The sequence below is a fragment of the Schistocerca nitens genome, unplaced genomic scaffold, assembly GCF_023898315.1.
Source record: "Schistocerca nitens isolate TAMUIC-IGC-003100 unplaced genomic scaffold, iqSchNite1.1 HiC_scaffold_306, whole genome shotgun sequence".
In the NCBI taxonomy this organism is placed as follows: domain Eukaryota; kingdom Metazoa; phylum Arthropoda; class Insecta; order Orthoptera; family Acrididae; genus Schistocerca; species Schistocerca nitens.
In genome coordinates, this window is record NW_026045842.1 from 19,415 (window position 1) to 32,330 (window position 12,916).

The 12,916-nt window shown below is 54.7% G+C and overlaps 38 non-coding genes across 38 annotated transcripts; all 38 read left to right on the forward strand.

The window, feature by feature from the left end:
* Positions 1-173: 173 nt before the first annotated feature.
* Positions 174-245, forward strand: Trnae-cuc (transfer RNA glutamic acid (anticodon CUC)). The gene has a single exon. It is a non-coding gene; the product is annotated as a tRNA-Glu (tRNA).
* Positions 246-627: 382 nt separating this feature from the next.
* On the forward strand, positions 628-699 carry Trnah-gug (transfer RNA histidin (anticodon GUG)). The gene has a single exon. It is a non-coding gene; the product is annotated as a tRNA-His (tRNA).
* A 287-nt stretch (positions 700-986) lies between these two features.
* On the forward strand, positions 987-1,068 carry Trnal-aag (transfer RNA leucine (anticodon AAG)). The gene has a single exon. It is a non-coding gene; the product is annotated as a tRNA-Leu (tRNA).
* A 78-nt stretch (positions 1,069-1,146) lies between these two features.
* On the forward strand, positions 1,147-1,228 carry Trnal-cag (transfer RNA leucine (anticodon CAG)). Its single transcript has one exon. It is a non-coding gene; the product is annotated as a tRNA-Leu (tRNA).
* Positions 1,229-1,507: 279 nt separating this feature from the next.
* On the forward strand, positions 1,508-1,579 carry Trnae-cuc (transfer RNA glutamic acid (anticodon CUC)). Its single transcript has one exon. It is a non-coding gene; the product is annotated as a tRNA-Glu (tRNA).
* A 382-nt stretch (positions 1,580-1,961) lies between these two features.
* On the forward strand, positions 1,962-2,033 carry Trnah-gug (transfer RNA histidin (anticodon GUG)). The gene has a single exon. It is a non-coding gene; the product is annotated as a tRNA-His (tRNA).
* A 287-nt stretch (positions 2,034-2,320) lies between these two features.
* Positions 2,321-2,402, forward strand: Trnal-aag (transfer RNA leucine (anticodon AAG)). The gene has a single exon. It is a non-coding gene; the product is annotated as a tRNA-Leu (tRNA).
* A 78-nt stretch (positions 2,403-2,480) lies between these two features.
* On the forward strand, positions 2,481-2,562 carry Trnal-cag (transfer RNA leucine (anticodon CAG)). The gene has a single exon. It is a non-coding gene; the product is annotated as a tRNA-Leu (tRNA).
* A 279-nt stretch (positions 2,563-2,841) lies between these two features.
* Trnae-cuc (transfer RNA glutamic acid (anticodon CUC)) lies at positions 2,842-2,913 on the forward strand. The gene has a single exon. It is a non-coding gene; the product is annotated as a tRNA-Glu (tRNA).
* Positions 2,914-3,295: 382 nt separating this feature from the next.
* On the forward strand, positions 3,296-3,367 carry Trnah-gug (transfer RNA histidin (anticodon GUG)). The gene has a single exon. It is a non-coding gene; the product is annotated as a tRNA-His (tRNA).
* Positions 3,368-3,654: 287 nt separating this feature from the next.
* Trnal-aag (transfer RNA leucine (anticodon AAG)) lies at positions 3,655-3,736 on the forward strand. The gene has a single exon. It is a non-coding gene; the product is annotated as a tRNA-Leu (tRNA).
* Positions 3,737-3,814: 78 nt separating this feature from the next.
* Trnal-cag (transfer RNA leucine (anticodon CAG)) lies at positions 3,815-3,896 on the forward strand. Its single transcript has one exon. It is a non-coding gene; the product is annotated as a tRNA-Leu (tRNA).
* Positions 3,897-4,175: 279 nt separating this feature from the next.
* Positions 4,176-4,247, forward strand: Trnae-cuc (transfer RNA glutamic acid (anticodon CUC)). The gene has a single exon. It is a non-coding gene; the product is annotated as a tRNA-Glu (tRNA).
* A 382-nt stretch (positions 4,248-4,629) lies between these two features.
* Trnah-gug (transfer RNA histidin (anticodon GUG)) lies at positions 4,630-4,701 on the forward strand. Its single transcript has one exon. It is a non-coding gene; the product is annotated as a tRNA-His (tRNA).
* A 287-nt stretch (positions 4,702-4,988) lies between these two features.
* On the forward strand, positions 4,989-5,070 carry Trnal-aag (transfer RNA leucine (anticodon AAG)). The gene has a single exon. It is a non-coding gene; the product is annotated as a tRNA-Leu (tRNA).
* A 78-nt stretch (positions 5,071-5,148) lies between these two features.
* Trnal-cag (transfer RNA leucine (anticodon CAG)) lies at positions 5,149-5,230 on the forward strand. The gene has a single exon. It is a non-coding gene; the product is annotated as a tRNA-Leu (tRNA).
* Positions 5,231-5,509: 279 nt separating this feature from the next.
* Trnae-cuc (transfer RNA glutamic acid (anticodon CUC)) lies at positions 5,510-5,581 on the forward strand. The gene has a single exon. It is a non-coding gene; the product is annotated as a tRNA-Glu (tRNA).
* Positions 5,582-5,963: 382 nt separating this feature from the next.
* On the forward strand, positions 5,964-6,035 carry Trnah-gug (transfer RNA histidin (anticodon GUG)). Its single transcript has one exon. It is a non-coding gene; the product is annotated as a tRNA-His (tRNA).
* Positions 6,036-6,322: 287 nt separating this feature from the next.
* On the forward strand, positions 6,323-6,404 carry Trnal-aag (transfer RNA leucine (anticodon AAG)). The gene has a single exon. It is a non-coding gene; the product is annotated as a tRNA-Leu (tRNA).
* A 78-nt stretch (positions 6,405-6,482) lies between these two features.
* Positions 6,483-6,564, forward strand: Trnal-cag (transfer RNA leucine (anticodon CAG)). Its single transcript has one exon. It is a non-coding gene; the product is annotated as a tRNA-Leu (tRNA).
* A 279-nt stretch (positions 6,565-6,843) lies between these two features.
* Positions 6,844-6,915, forward strand: Trnae-cuc (transfer RNA glutamic acid (anticodon CUC)). The gene has a single exon. It is a non-coding gene; the product is annotated as a tRNA-Glu (tRNA).
* A 382-nt stretch (positions 6,916-7,297) lies between these two features.
* Positions 7,298-7,369, forward strand: Trnah-gug (transfer RNA histidin (anticodon GUG)). The gene has a single exon. It is a non-coding gene; the product is annotated as a tRNA-His (tRNA).
* A 287-nt stretch (positions 7,370-7,656) lies between these two features.
* Positions 7,657-7,738, forward strand: Trnal-cag (transfer RNA leucine (anticodon CAG)). Its single transcript has one exon. It is a non-coding gene; the product is annotated as a tRNA-Leu (tRNA).
* Positions 7,739-8,017: 279 nt separating this feature from the next.
* Trnae-cuc (transfer RNA glutamic acid (anticodon CUC)) lies at positions 8,018-8,089 on the forward strand. The gene has a single exon. It is a non-coding gene; the product is annotated as a tRNA-Glu (tRNA).
* A 382-nt stretch (positions 8,090-8,471) lies between these two features.
* Positions 8,472-8,543, forward strand: Trnah-gug (transfer RNA histidin (anticodon GUG)). Its single transcript has one exon. It is a non-coding gene; the product is annotated as a tRNA-His (tRNA).
* Positions 8,544-8,830: 287 nt separating this feature from the next.
* Trnal-aag (transfer RNA leucine (anticodon AAG)) lies at positions 8,831-8,912 on the forward strand. Its single transcript has one exon. It is a non-coding gene; the product is annotated as a tRNA-Leu (tRNA).
* Positions 8,913-8,990: 78 nt separating this feature from the next.
* Trnal-cag (transfer RNA leucine (anticodon CAG)) lies at positions 8,991-9,072 on the forward strand. The gene has a single exon. It is a non-coding gene; the product is annotated as a tRNA-Leu (tRNA).
* Positions 9,073-9,351: 279 nt separating this feature from the next.
* Positions 9,352-9,423, forward strand: Trnae-cuc (transfer RNA glutamic acid (anticodon CUC)). Its single transcript has one exon. It is a non-coding gene; the product is annotated as a tRNA-Glu (tRNA).
* A 382-nt stretch (positions 9,424-9,805) lies between these two features.
* Trnah-gug (transfer RNA histidin (anticodon GUG)) lies at positions 9,806-9,877 on the forward strand. The gene has a single exon. It is a non-coding gene; the product is annotated as a tRNA-His (tRNA).
* A 287-nt stretch (positions 9,878-10,164) lies between these two features.
* Trnal-aag (transfer RNA leucine (anticodon AAG)) lies at positions 10,165-10,246 on the forward strand. Its single transcript has one exon. It is a non-coding gene; the product is annotated as a tRNA-Leu (tRNA).
* Positions 10,247-10,324: 78 nt separating this feature from the next.
* On the forward strand, positions 10,325-10,406 carry Trnal-cag (transfer RNA leucine (anticodon CAG)). The gene has a single exon. It is a non-coding gene; the product is annotated as a tRNA-Leu (tRNA).
* Positions 10,407-10,685: 279 nt separating this feature from the next.
* Positions 10,686-10,757, forward strand: Trnae-cuc (transfer RNA glutamic acid (anticodon CUC)). Its single transcript has one exon. It is a non-coding gene; the product is annotated as a tRNA-Glu (tRNA).
* Positions 10,758-11,139: 382 nt separating this feature from the next.
* Positions 11,140-11,211, forward strand: Trnah-gug (transfer RNA histidin (anticodon GUG)). Its single transcript has one exon. It is a non-coding gene; the product is annotated as a tRNA-His (tRNA).
* Positions 11,212-11,498: 287 nt separating this feature from the next.
* Positions 11,499-11,580, forward strand: Trnal-aag (transfer RNA leucine (anticodon AAG)). Its single transcript has one exon. It is a non-coding gene; the product is annotated as a tRNA-Leu (tRNA).
* A 78-nt stretch (positions 11,581-11,658) lies between these two features.
* Trnal-cag (transfer RNA leucine (anticodon CAG)) lies at positions 11,659-11,740 on the forward strand. The gene has a single exon. It is a non-coding gene; the product is annotated as a tRNA-Leu (tRNA).
* Positions 11,741-12,019: 279 nt separating this feature from the next.
* On the forward strand, positions 12,020-12,091 carry Trnae-cuc (transfer RNA glutamic acid (anticodon CUC)). The gene has a single exon. It is a non-coding gene; the product is annotated as a tRNA-Glu (tRNA).
* Positions 12,092-12,473: 382 nt separating this feature from the next.
* Trnah-gug (transfer RNA histidin (anticodon GUG)) lies at positions 12,474-12,545 on the forward strand. Its single transcript has one exon. It is a non-coding gene; the product is annotated as a tRNA-His (tRNA).
* A 287-nt stretch (positions 12,546-12,832) lies between these two features.
* Positions 12,833-12,914, forward strand: Trnal-cag (transfer RNA leucine (anticodon CAG)). Its single transcript has one exon. It is a non-coding gene; the product is annotated as a tRNA-Leu (tRNA).
* Positions 12,915-12,916: the final 2 nt, after the last annotated feature.

Below are 12,916 nucleotides of genomic sequence, written 5' to 3' on the forward strand. Positions count from 1 at the left end.
GCAACGACAGGATTCACAGGCGCAGTCTGGTGTCACGATTGCTGGCGTTCGTCTCCACGAAATGCGTCCCGAGCATGCCGTTCTACAAAGTGGAAACGCTAAATTTTGGCCGTTGTCGTCAAGTAGCGTGTGTACTGTTTGCTGCGTTCGCTGGAGGAGCGCTTGCGTCGTTATCCGGTGTGGTCTAGTGGCTAGGATGCCTGGCTCTCACCCAGGAGGCCCGGGTTCGATTCCCGGTACCGGAAATGCGCATTTTGTTGCTCCTCTTATGCGACTTGGCCCGACTTAGCTCGACTGACGCTCCGCTGACGCTTGCAGAAAATTACGTTAAGTACGATTCGCGGTCACAAGTGACGGCGAGAGCGATGCGACGTCTGTCCACCTCTTATTGAGGCACATACCTGTGGTCAACAGAGTTGGAGGACTGCAAGACATTGCCACGGGGGTTGAATGCAGCTAACCACACTGCTTAGTGTCCTTACAGCGCAGACACGTTCGTTTGCCAGTATACATATAATGGAGACCGCGTCTGGCACAGCTGTGGGGAGACACAGTGGTGTGTGGGCCGAGCTTTGCTGTTCATCGCCACTTGCAGTCGCGAGAACTGCCGTCGGCGGTGCCTCCGTGGCCGTGATCGTCTAGTGGTTAGGACATTGCGTTGTGGCCGCAATAACCCAGGTTCGAATCCTGGTCACGGCAATTTTTAAAGTTTTGCCTTGCTGTCGCTGCAGTGACGATTGTGACTCAGTGTTTGAAATTACGGTGCCCTCTTGATTTTTCACTCATGTTCCGCAGGCTGCGGGTGGCACTACCAATTCATTATCAACACGTAATGCCGCCGCACCAGAGAGCGGGCAGCTGCCTGTGTAGTTAATCTCTATTCGAAAATGGCAGTTGTTTGAGGTGCAATGGATGAGCAGCCAGTCGCAGCAGAACAGGAAGCTGTGTCGTGCACTGTTTCTACAAAAGCGAAGAACACGGGCACAGGTAGCGTGGCCGAGCGGTCTAAGGCGCTGGTTTAAGGCACCAGTCTCTTCGGAGGCGTGGGTTCGAATCCCACCGCTGCCAGCTTTTTCTCGTTTTTTGTGCCATTGCGATGTTTTCTCGTGGGGTAGAACGCAGCTCCTGTGACCGCCGTGCCACGTAGGTAGCGTGGCCGAGCGGTCTAAGGCGCTGGTTTCAGGCACCAGTCTCTTCGGAGGCGTGGGTTCGAATCCCACCGCTGCCAATGTTTTCTGTCTCGAAAGCAGGAGCACTGATTACCCGCGAAGGGAACAGCGCAGCAAGCCGTGAGCGTCTCTTTCTTAAATTGTCGTAGCAGCACAGTGCGTGGTGCAACGACAGGATTCACAGGCGCAGTCTGGTGTCACGATTGCTGGCGTTCGTCTCCACGAAATGCGTCCCGAGCATGCCGTTCTACAAAGTGGAAACGCTAAATTTTGGCCGTTGTCGTCAAGTAGCGTGTGTACTGTTTGCTGCGTTCGCTGGAGGAGCGCTTGCGTCGTTATCCGGTGTGGTCTAGTGGCTAGGATGCCTGGCTCTCACCCAGGAGGCCCGGGTTCGATTCCCGGTACCGGAAATGCGCATTTTGTTGCTCCTCTTATGCGACTTGGCCCGACTTAGCTCGACTGACGCTCCGCTGACGCTTGCAGAAAATTACGTTAAGTACGATTCGCGGTCACAAGTGACGGCGAGAGCGATGCGACGTCTGTCCACCTCTTATTGAGGCACATACCTGTGGTCAACAGAGTTGGAGGACTGCAAGACATTGCCACGGGGGTTGAATGCAGCTAACCACACTGCTTAGTGTCCTTACAGCGCAGACACGTTCGTTTGCCAGTATACATATAATGGAGACCGCGTCTGGCACAGCTGTGGGGAGACACAGTGGTGTGTGGGCCGAGCTTTGCTGTTCATCGCCACTTGCAGTCGCGAGAACTGCCGTCGGCGGTGCCTCCGTGGCCGTGATCGTCTAGTGGTTAGGACATTGCGTTGTGGCCGCAATAACCCAGGTTCGAATCCTGGTCACGGCAATTTTTAAAGTTTTGCCTTGCTGTCGCTGCAGTGACGATTGTGACTCAGTGTTTGAAATTACGGTGCCCTCTTGATTTTTCACTCATGTTCCGCAGGCTGCGGGTGGCACTACCAATTCATTATCAACACGTAATGCCGCCGCACCAGAGAGCGGGCAGCTGCCTGTGTAGTTAATCTCTATTCGAAAATGGCAGTTGTTTGAGGTGCAATGGATGAGCAGCCAGTCGCAGCAGAACAGGAAGCTGTGTCGTGCACTGTTTCTACAAAAGCGAAGAACACGGGCACAGGTAGCGTGGCCGAGCGGTCTAAGGCGCTGGTTTAAGGCACCAGTCTCTTCGGAGGCGTGGGTTCGAATCCCACCGCTGCCAGCTTTTTCTCGTTTTTTGTGCCATTGCGATGTTTTCTCGTGGGGTAGAACGCAGCTCCTGTGACCGCCGTGCCACGTAGGTAGCGTGGCCGAGCGGTCTAAGGCGCTGGTTTCAGGCACCAGTCTCTTCGGAGGCGTGGGTTCGAATCCCACCGCTGCCAATGTTTTCTGTCTCGAAAGCAGGAGCACTGATTACCCGCGAAGGGAACAGCGCAGCAAGCCGTGAGCGTCTCTTTCTTAAATTGTCGTAGCAGCACAGTGCGTGGTGCAACGACAGGATTCACAGGCGCAGTCTGGTGTCACGATTGCTGGCGTTCGTCTCCACGAAATGCGTCCCGAGCATGCCGTTCTACAAAGTGGAAACGCTAAATTTTGGCCGTTGTCGTCAAGTAGCGTGTGTACTGTTTGCTGCGTTCGCTGGAGGAGCGCTTGCGTCGTTATCCGGTGTGGTCTAGTGGCTAGGATGCCTGGCTCTCACCCAGGAGGCCCGGGTTCGATTCCCGGTACCGGAAATGCGCATTTTGTTGCTCCTCTTATGCGACTTGGCCCGACTTAGCTCGACTGACGCTCCGCTGACGCTTGCAGAAAATTACGTTAAGTACGATTCGCGGTCACAAGTGACGGCGAGAGCGATGCGACGTCTGTCCACCTCTTATTGAGGCACATACCTGTGGTCAACAGAGTTGGAGGACTGCAAGACATTGCCACGGGGGTTGAATGCAGCTAACCACACTGCTTAGTGTCCTTACAGCGCAGACACGTTCGTTTGCCAGTATACATATAATGGAGACCGCGTCTGGCACAGCTGTGGGGAGACACAGTGGTGTGTGGGCCGAGCTTTGCTGTTCATCGCCACTTGCAGTCGCGAGAACTGCCGTCGGCGGTGCCTCCGTGGCCGTGATCGTCTAGTGGTTAGGACATTGCGTTGTGGCCGCAATAACCCAGGTTCGAATCCTGGTCACGGCAATTTTTAAAGTTTTGCCTTGCTGTCGCTGCAGTGACGATTGTGACTCAGTGTTTGAAATTACGGTGCCCTCTTGATTTTTCACTCATGTTCCGCAGGCTGCGGGTGGCACTACCAATTCATTATCAACACGTAATGCCGCCGCACCAGAGAGCGGGCAGCTGCCTGTGTAGTTAATCTCTATTCGAAAATGGCAGTTGTTTGAGGTGCAATGGATGAGCAGCCAGTCGCAGCAGAACAGGAAGCTGTGTCGTGCACTGTTTCTACAAAAGCGAAGAACACGGGCACAGGTAGCGTGGCCGAGCGGTCTAAGGCGCTGGTTTAAGGCACCAGTCTCTTCGGAGGCGTGGGTTCGAATCCCACCGCTGCCAGCTTTTTCTCGTTTTTTGTGCCATTGCGATGTTTTCTCGTGGGGTAGAACGCAGCTCCTGTGACCGCCGTGCCACGTAGGTAGCGTGGCCGAGCGGTCTAAGGCGCTGGTTTCAGGCACCAGTCTCTTCGGAGGCGTGGGTTCGAATCCCACCGCTGCCAATGTTTTCTGTCTCGAAAGCAGGAGCACTGATTACCCGCGAAGGGAACAGCGCAGCAAGCCGTGAGCGTCTCTTTCTTAAATTGTCGTAGCAGCACAGTGCGTGGTGCAACGACAGGATTCACAGGCGCAGTCTGGTGTCACGATTGCTGGCGTTCGTCTCCACGAAATGCGTCCCGAGCATGCCGTTCTACAAAGTGGAAACGCTAAATTTTGGCCGTTGTCGTCAAGTAGCGTGTGTACTGTTTGCTGCGTTCGCTGGAGGAGCGCTTGCGTCGTTATCCGGTGTGGTCTAGTGGCTAGGATGCCTGGCTCTCACCCAGGAGGCCCGGGTTCGATTCCCGGTACCGGAAATGCGCATTTTGTTGCTCCTCTTATGCGACTTGGCCCGACTTAGCTCGACTGACGCTCCGCTGACGCTTGCAGAAAATTACGTTAAGTACGATTCGCGGTCACAAGTGACGGCGAGAGCGATGCGACGTCTGTCCACCTCTTATTGAGGCACATACCTGTGGTCAACAGAGTTGGAGGACTGCAAGACATTGCCACGGGGGTTGAATGCAGCTAACCACACTGCTTAGTGTCCTTACAGCGCAGACACGTTCGTTTGCCAGTATACATATAATGGAGACCGCGTCTGGCACAGCTGTGGGGAGACACAGTGGTGTGTGGGCCGAGCTTTGCTGTTCATCGCCACTTGCAGTCGCGAGAACTGCCGTCGGCGGTGCCTCCGTGGCCGTGATCGTCTAGTGGTTAGGACATTGCGTTGTGGCCGCAATAACCCAGGTTCGAATCCTGGTCACGGCAATTTTTAAAGTTTTGCCTTGCTGTCGCTGCAGTGACGATTGTGACTCAGTGTTTGAAATTACGGTGCCCTCTTGATTTTTCACTCATGTTCCGCAGGCTGCGGGTGGCACTACCAATTCATTATCAACACGTAATGCCGCCGCACCAGAGAGCGGGCAGCTGCCTGTGTAGTTAATCTCTATTCGAAAATGGCAGTTGTTTGAGGTGCAATGGATGAGCAGCCAGTCGCAGCAGAACAGGAAGCTGTGTCGTGCACTGTTTCTACAAAAGCGAAGAACACGGGCACAGGTAGCGTGGCCGAGCGGTCTAAGGCGCTGGTTTAAGGCACCAGTCTCTTCGGAGGCGTGGGTTCGAATCCCACCGCTGCCAGCTTTTTCTCGTTTTTTGTGCCATTGCGATGTTTTCTCGTGGGGTAGAACGCAGCTCCTGTGACCGCCGTGCCACGTAGGTAGCGTGGCCGAGCGGTCTAAGGCGCTGGTTTCAGGCACCAGTCTCTTCGGAGGCGTGGGTTCGAATCCCACCGCTGCCAATGTTTTCTGTCTCGAAAGCAGGAGCACTGATTACCCGCGAAGGGAACAGCGCAGCAAGCCGTGAGCGTCTCTTTCTTAAATTGTCGTAGCAGCACAGTGCGTGGTGCAACGACAGGATTCACAGGCGCAGTCTGGTGTCACGATTGCTGGCGTTCGTCTCCACGAAATGCGTCCCGAGCATGCCGTTCTACAAAGTGGAAACGCTAAATTTTGGCCGTTGTCGTCAAGTAGCGTGTGTACTGTTTGCTGCGTTCGCTGGAGGAGCGCTTGCGTCGTTATCCGGTGTGGTCTAGTGGCTAGGATGCCTGGCTCTCACCCAGGAGGCCCGGGTTCGATTCCCGGTACCGGAAATGCGCATTTTGTTGCTCCTCTTATGCGACTTGGCCCGACTTAGCTCGACTGACGCTCCGCTGACGCTTGCAGAAAATTACGTTAAGTACGATTCGCGGTCACAAGTGACGGCGAGAGCGATGCGACGTCTGTCCACCTCTTATTGAGGCACATACCTGTGGTCAACAGAGTTGGAGGACTGCAAGACATTGCCACGGGGGTTGAATGCAGCTAACCACACTGCTTAGTGTCCTTACAGCGCAGACACGTTCGTTTGCCAGTATACATATAATGGAGACCGCGTCTGGCACAGCTGTGGGGAGACACAGTGGTGTGTGGGCCGAGCTTTGCTGTTCATCGCCACTTGCAGTCGCGAGAACTGCCGTCGGCGGTGCCTCCGTGGCCGTGATCGTCTAGTGGTTAGGACATTGCGTTGTGGCCGCAATAACCCAGGTTCGAATCCTGGTCACGGCAATTTTTAAAGTTTTGCCTTGCTGTCGCTGCAGTGACGATTGTGACTCAGTGTTTGAAATTACGGTGCCCTCTTGATTTTTCACTCATGTTCCGCAGGCTGCGGGTGGCACTACCAATTCATTATCAACACGTAATGCCGCCGCACCAGAGAGCGGGCAGCTGCCTGTGTAGTTAATCTCTATTCGAAAATGGCAGTTGTTTGAGGTGCAATGGATGAGCAGCCAGTCGCAGCAGAACAGGAAGCTGTGTCGTGCACTGTTTCTACAAAAGCGAAGAACACGGGCACAGGTAGCGTGGCCGAGCGGTCTAAGGCGCTGGTTTAAGGCACCAGTCTCTTCGGAGGCGTGGGTTCGAATCCCACCGCTGCCAGCTTTTTCTCGTTTTTTGTGCCATTGCGATGTTTTCTCGTGGGGTAGAACGCAGCTCCTGTGACCGCCGTGCCACGTAGGTAGCGTGGCCGAGCGGTCTAAGGCGCTGGTTTCAGGCACCAGTCTCTTCGGAGGCGTGGGTTCGAATCCCACCGCTGCCAATGTTTTCTGTCTCGAAAGCAGGAGCACTGATTACCCGCGAAGGGAACAGCGCAGCAAGCCGTGAGCGTCTCTTTCTTAAATTGTCGTAGCAGCACAGTGCGTGGTGCAACGACAGGATTCACAGGCGCAGTCTGGTGTCACGATTGCTGGCGTTCGTCTCCACGAAATGCGTCCCGAGAATGCCGTTCTACAAAGTGGAAACGCTAAATTTTGGCCGTTGTCGTCAAGTAGCGTGTGTACTGTTTGCTGCGTTCGCTGGAGGAGCGCTTGCGTCGTTATCCGGTGTGGTCTAGTGGCTAGGATGCCTGGCTCTCACCCAGGAGGCCCGGGTTCGATTCCCGGTACCGGAAATGCGCATTTTGTTGCTCCTCTTATGCGACTTGGCCCGACTTAGCTCGACTGACGCTCCGCTGACGCTTGCAGAAAATTACGTTAAGTACGATTCGCGGTCACAAGTGACGGCGAGAGCGATGCGACGTCTGTCCACCTCTTATTGAGGCACATACCTGTGGTCAACAGAGTTGGAGGACTGCAAGACATTGCCACGGGGGTTGAATGCAGCTAACCACACTGCTTAGTGTCCTTACAGCGCAGACACGTTCGTTTGCCAGTATACATATAATGGAGACCGCGTCTGGCACAGCTGTGGGGAGACACAGTGGTGTGTGGGCCGAGCTTTGCTGTTCATCGCCACTTGCAGTCGCGAGAACTGCCGTCGGCGGTGCCTCCGTGGCCGTGATCGTCTAGTGGTTAGGACATTGCGTTGTGGCCGCAATAACCCAGGTTCGAATCCTGGTCACGGCAATTTTTAAAGTTTTGCCTTGCTGTCGCTGCAGTGACGATTGTGACTCAGTGTTTGAAATTACGGTGCCCTCTTGATTTTTCACTCATGTTCCGCAGGCTGCGGGTGGCACTACCAATTCATTATCAACACGTAATGCCGCCGCACCAGAGAGCGGGCAGCTGCCTGTGTAGTTAATCTCTATTCGAAAATGGCAGTTGTTTGAGGTGCAATGGATGAGCAGCCAGTCGCAGCAGAACAGGAAGCTGTGTCGTGCACTGTTTCTACAAAAGCGAAGAACACGGGCACAGGTAGCGTGGCCGAGCGGTCTAAGGCGCTGGTTTCAGGCACCAGTCTCTTCGGAGGCGTGGGTTCGAATCCCACCGCTGCCAATGTTTTCTGTCTCGAAAGCAGGAGCACTGATTACCCGCGAAGGGAACAGCGCAGCAAGCCGTGAGCGTCTCTTTCTTAAATTGTCGTAGCAGCACAGTGCGTGGTGCAACGACAGGATTCACAGGCGCAGTCTGGTGTCACGATTGCTGGCGTTCGTCTCCACGAAATGCGTCCCGAGCATGCCGTTCTACAAAGTGGAAACGCTAAATTTTGGCCGTTGTCGTCAAGTAGCGTGTGTACTGTTTGCTGCGTTCGCTGGAGGAGCGCTTGCGTCGTTATCCGGTGTGGTCTAGTGGCTAGGATGCCTGGCTCTCACCCAGGAGGCCCGGGTTCGATTCCCGGTACCGGAAATGCGCATTTTGTTGCTCCTCTTATGCGACTTGGCCCGACTTAGCTCGACTGACGCTCCGCTGACGCTTGCAGAAAATTACGTTAAGTACGATTCGCGGTCACAAGTGACGGCGAGAGCGATGCGACGTCTGTCCACCTCTTATTGAGGCACATACCTGTGGTCAACAGAGTTGGAGGACTGCAAGACATTGCCACGGGGGTTGAATGCAGCTAACCACACTGCTTAGTGTCCTTACAGCGCAGACACGTTCGTTTGCCAGTATACATATAATGGAGACCGCGTCTGGCACAGCTGTGGGGAGACACAGTGGTGTGTGGGCCAAGCTTTGCTGTTCATCGCCACTTGCAGTCGCGAGAACTGCCGTCGGCGGTGCCTCCGTGGCCGTGATCGTCTAGTGGTTAGGACATTGCGTTGTGGCCGCAATAACCCAGGTTCGAATCCTGGTCACGGCAATTTTTAAAGTTTTGCCTTGCTGTCGCTGCAGTGACGATTGTGACTCAGTGTTTGAAATTACGGTGCCCTCTTGATTTTTCACTCATGTTCCGCAGGCTGCGGGTGGCACTACCAATTCATTATCAACACGTAATGCCGCCGCACCAGAGAGCGGGCAGCTGCCTGTGTAGTTAATCTCTATTCGAAAATGGCAGTTGTTTGAGGTGCAATGGATGAGCAGCCAGTCGCAGCAGAACAGGAAGCTGTGTCGTGCACTGTTTCTACAAAAGCGAAGAACACGGGCACAGGTAGCGTGGCCGAGCGGTCTAAGGCGCTGGTTTAAGGCACCAGTCTCTTCGGAGGCGTGGGTTCGAATCCCACCGCTGCCAGCTTTTTCTCGTTTTTTGTGCCATTGCGATGTTTTCTCGTGGGGTAGAACGCAGCTCCTGTGACCGCCGTGCCACGTAGGTAGCGTGGCCGAGCGGTCTAAGGCGCTGGTTTCAGGCACCAGTCTCTTCGGAGGCGTGGGTTCGAATCCCACCGCTGCCAATGTTTTCTGTCTCGAAAGCAGGAGCACTGATTACCCGCGAAGGGAACAGCGCAGCAAGCCGTGAGCGTCTCTTTCTTAAATTGTCGTAGCAGCACAGTGCGTGGTGCAACGACAGGATTCACAGGCGCAGTCTGGTGTCACGATTGCTGGCGTTCGTCTCCACGAAATGCGTCCCGAGCATGCCGTTCTACAAAGTGGAAACGCTAAATTTTGGCCGTTGTCGTCAAGTAGCGTGTGTACTGTTTGCTGCGTTCGCTGGAGGAGCGCTTGCGTCGTTATCCGGTGTGGTCTAGTGGCTAGGATGCCTGGCTCTCACCCAGGAGGCCCGGGTTCGATTCCCGGTACCGGAAATGCGCATTTTGTTGCTCCTCTTATGCGACTTGGCCCGACTTAGCTCGACTGACGCTCCGCTGACGCTTGCAGAAAATTACGTTAAGTACGATTCGCGGTCACAAGTGACGGCGAGAGCGATGCGACGTCTGTCCACCTCTTATTGAGGCACATACCTGTGGTCAACAGAGTTGGAGGACTGCAAGACATTGCCACGGGGGTTGAATGCAGCTAACCACACTGCTTAGTGTCCTTACAGCGCAGACACGTTCGTTTGCCAGTATACATATAATGGAGACCGCGTCTGGCACAGCTGTGGGGAGACACAGTGGTGTGTGGGCCGAGCTTTGCTGTTCATCGCCACTTGCAGTCGCGAGAACTGCCGTCGGCGGTGCCTCCGTGGCCGTGATCGTCTAGTGGTTAGGACATTGCGTTGTGGCCGCAATAACCCAGGTTCGAATCCTGGTCACGGCAATTTTTAAAGTTTTGCCTTGCTGTCGCTGCAGTGACGATTGTGACTCAGTGTTTGAAATTACGGTGCCCTCTTGATTTTTCACTCATGTTCCGCAGGCTGCGGGTGGCACTACCAATTCATTATCAACACGTAATGCCGCCGCACCAGAGAGCGGGCAGCTGCCTGTGTAGTTAATCTCTATTCGAAAATGGCAGTTGTTTGAGGTGCAATGGATGAGCAGCCAGTCGCAGCAGAACAGGAAGCTGTGTCGTGCACTGTTTCTACAAAAGCGAAGAACACGGGCACAGGTAGCGTGGCCGAGCGGTCTAAGGCGCTGGTTTAAGGCACCAGTCTCTTCGGAGGCGTGGGTTCGAATCCCACCGCTGCCAGCTTTTTCTCGTTTTTTGTGCCATTGCGATGTTTTCTCGTGGGGTAGAACGCAGCTCCTGTGACCGCCGTGCCACGTAGGTAGCGTGGCCGAGCGGTCTAAGGCGCTGGTTTCAGGCACCAGTCTCTTCGGAGGCGTGGGTTCGAATCCCACCGCTGCCAATGTTTTCTGTCTCGAAAGCAGGAGCACTGATTACCCGCGAAGGGAACAGCGCAGCAAGCCGTGAGCGTCTCTTTCTTAAATTGTCGTAGCAGCACAGTGCGTGGTGCAACGACAGGATTCACAGGCGCAGTCTGGTGTCACGATTGCTGGCGTTCGTCTCCACGAAATGCGTCCCGAGCATGCCGTTCTACAAAGTGGAAACGCTAAATTTTGGCCGTTGTCGTCAAGTAGCGTGTGTACTGTTTGCTGCGTTCGCTGGAGGAGCGCTTGCGTCGTTATCCGGTGTGGTCTAGTGGCTAGGATGCCTGGCTCTCACCCAGGAGGCCCGGGTTCGATTCCCGGTACCGGAAATGCGCATTTTGTTGCTCCTCTTATGCGACTTGGCCCGACTTAGCTCGACTGACGCTCCGCTGACGCTTGCAGAAAATTACGTTAAGTACGATTCGCGGTCACAAGTGACGGCGAGAGCGATGCGACGTCTGTCCACCTCTTATTGAGGCACATACCTGTGGTCAACAGAGTTGGAGGACTGCAAGACATTGCCACGGGGGTTGAATGCAGCTAACCACACTGCTTAGTGTCCTTACAGCGCAGACACGTTCGTTTGCCAGTATACATATAATGGAGACCGCGTCTGGCACAGCTGTGGGGAGACACAGTGGTGTGTGGGCCGAGCTTTGCTGTTCATCGCCACTTGCAGTCGCGAGAACTGCCGTCGGCGGTGCCTCCGTGGCCGTGATCGTCTAGTGGTTAGGACATTGCGTTGTGGCCGCAATAACCCAGGTTCGAATCCTGGTCACGGCAATTTTTAAAGTTTTGCCTTGCTGTCGCTGCAGTGACGATTGTGACTCAGTGTTTGAAATTACGGTGCCCTCTTGATTTTTCACTCATGTTCCGCAGGCTGCGGGTGGCACTACCAATTCATTATCAACACGTAATGCCGCCGCACCAGAGAGCGGGCAGCTGCCTGTGTAGTTAATCTCTATTCGAAAATGGCAGTTGTTTGAGGTGCAATGGATGAGCAGCCAGTCGCAGCAGAACAGGAAGCTGTGTCGTGCACTGTTTCTACAAAAGCGAAGAACACGGGCACAGGTAGCGTGGCCGAGCGGTCTAAGGCGCTGGTTTAAGGCACCAGTCTCTTCGGAGGCGTGGGTTCGAATCCCACCGCTGCCAGCTTTTTCTCGTTTTTTGTGCCATTGCGATGTTTTCTCGTGGGGTAGAACGCAGCTCCTGTGACCGCCGTGCCACGTAGGTAGCGTGGCCGAGCGGTCTAAGGCGCTGGTTTCAGGCACCAGTCTCTTCGGAGGCGTGGGTTCGAATCCCACCGCTGCCAATGTTTTCTGTCTCGAAAGCAGGAGCACTGATTACCCGCGAAGGGAACAGCGCAGCAAGCCGTGAGCGTCTCTTTCTTAAATTGTCGTAGCAGCACAGTGCGTGGTGCAACGACAGGATTCACAGGCGCAGTCTGGTGTCACGATTGCTGGCGTTCGTCTCCACGAAATGCGTCCCGAGCATGCCGTTCTACAAAGTGGAAACGCTAAATTTTGGCCGTTGTCGTCAAGTAGCGTGTGTACTGTTTGCTGCGTTCGCTGGAGGAGCGCTTGCGTCGTTATCCGGTGTGGTCTAGTGGCTAGGATGCCTGGCTCTCACCCAGGAGGCCCGGGTTCGATTCCCGGTACCGGAAATGCGCATTTTGTTGCTCCTCTTATGCGACTTGGCCCGACTTAGCTCGACTGACGCTCCGCTGACGCTTGCAGAAAATTACGTTAAGTACGATTCGCGGTCACAAGTGACGGCGAGAGCGATGCGACGTCTGTCCACCTCTTATTGAGGCACATACCTGTGGTCAACAGAGTTGGAGGACTGCAAGACATTGCCACGGGGGTTGAATGCAGCTAACCACACTGCTTAGTGTCCTTACAGCGCAGACACGTTCGTTTGCCAGTATACATATAATGGAGACCGCGTCTGGCACAGCTGTGGGGAGACACAGTGGTGTGTGGGCCGAGCTTTGCTGTTCATCGCCACTTGCAGTCGCGAGAACTGCCGTCGGCGGTGCCTCCGTGGCCGTGATCGTCTAGTGGTTAGGACATTGCGTTGTGGCCGCAATAACCCAGGTTCGAATCCTGGTCACGGCAATTTTTAAAGTTTTGCCTTGCTGTCGCTGCAGTGACGATTGTGACTCAGTGTTTGAAATTACGGTGCCCTCTTGATTTTTCACTCATGTTCCGCAGGCTGCGGGTGGCACTACCAATTCATTATCAACACGTAATGCCGCCGCACCAGAGAGCGGGCAGCTGCCTGTGTAGTTAATCTCTATTCGAAAATGGCAGTTGTTTGAGGTGCAATGGATGAGCAGCCAGTCGCAGCAGAACAGGAAGCTGTGTCGTGCACTGTTTCTACAAAAGCGAAGAACACGGGCACAGGTAGCGTGGCCGAGCGGTCTAAGGCGCTGGTTTCAGGCACCAGTCTCTTCGGAGGCGTGGGTTCGAATCCCACCGCTGCCAGC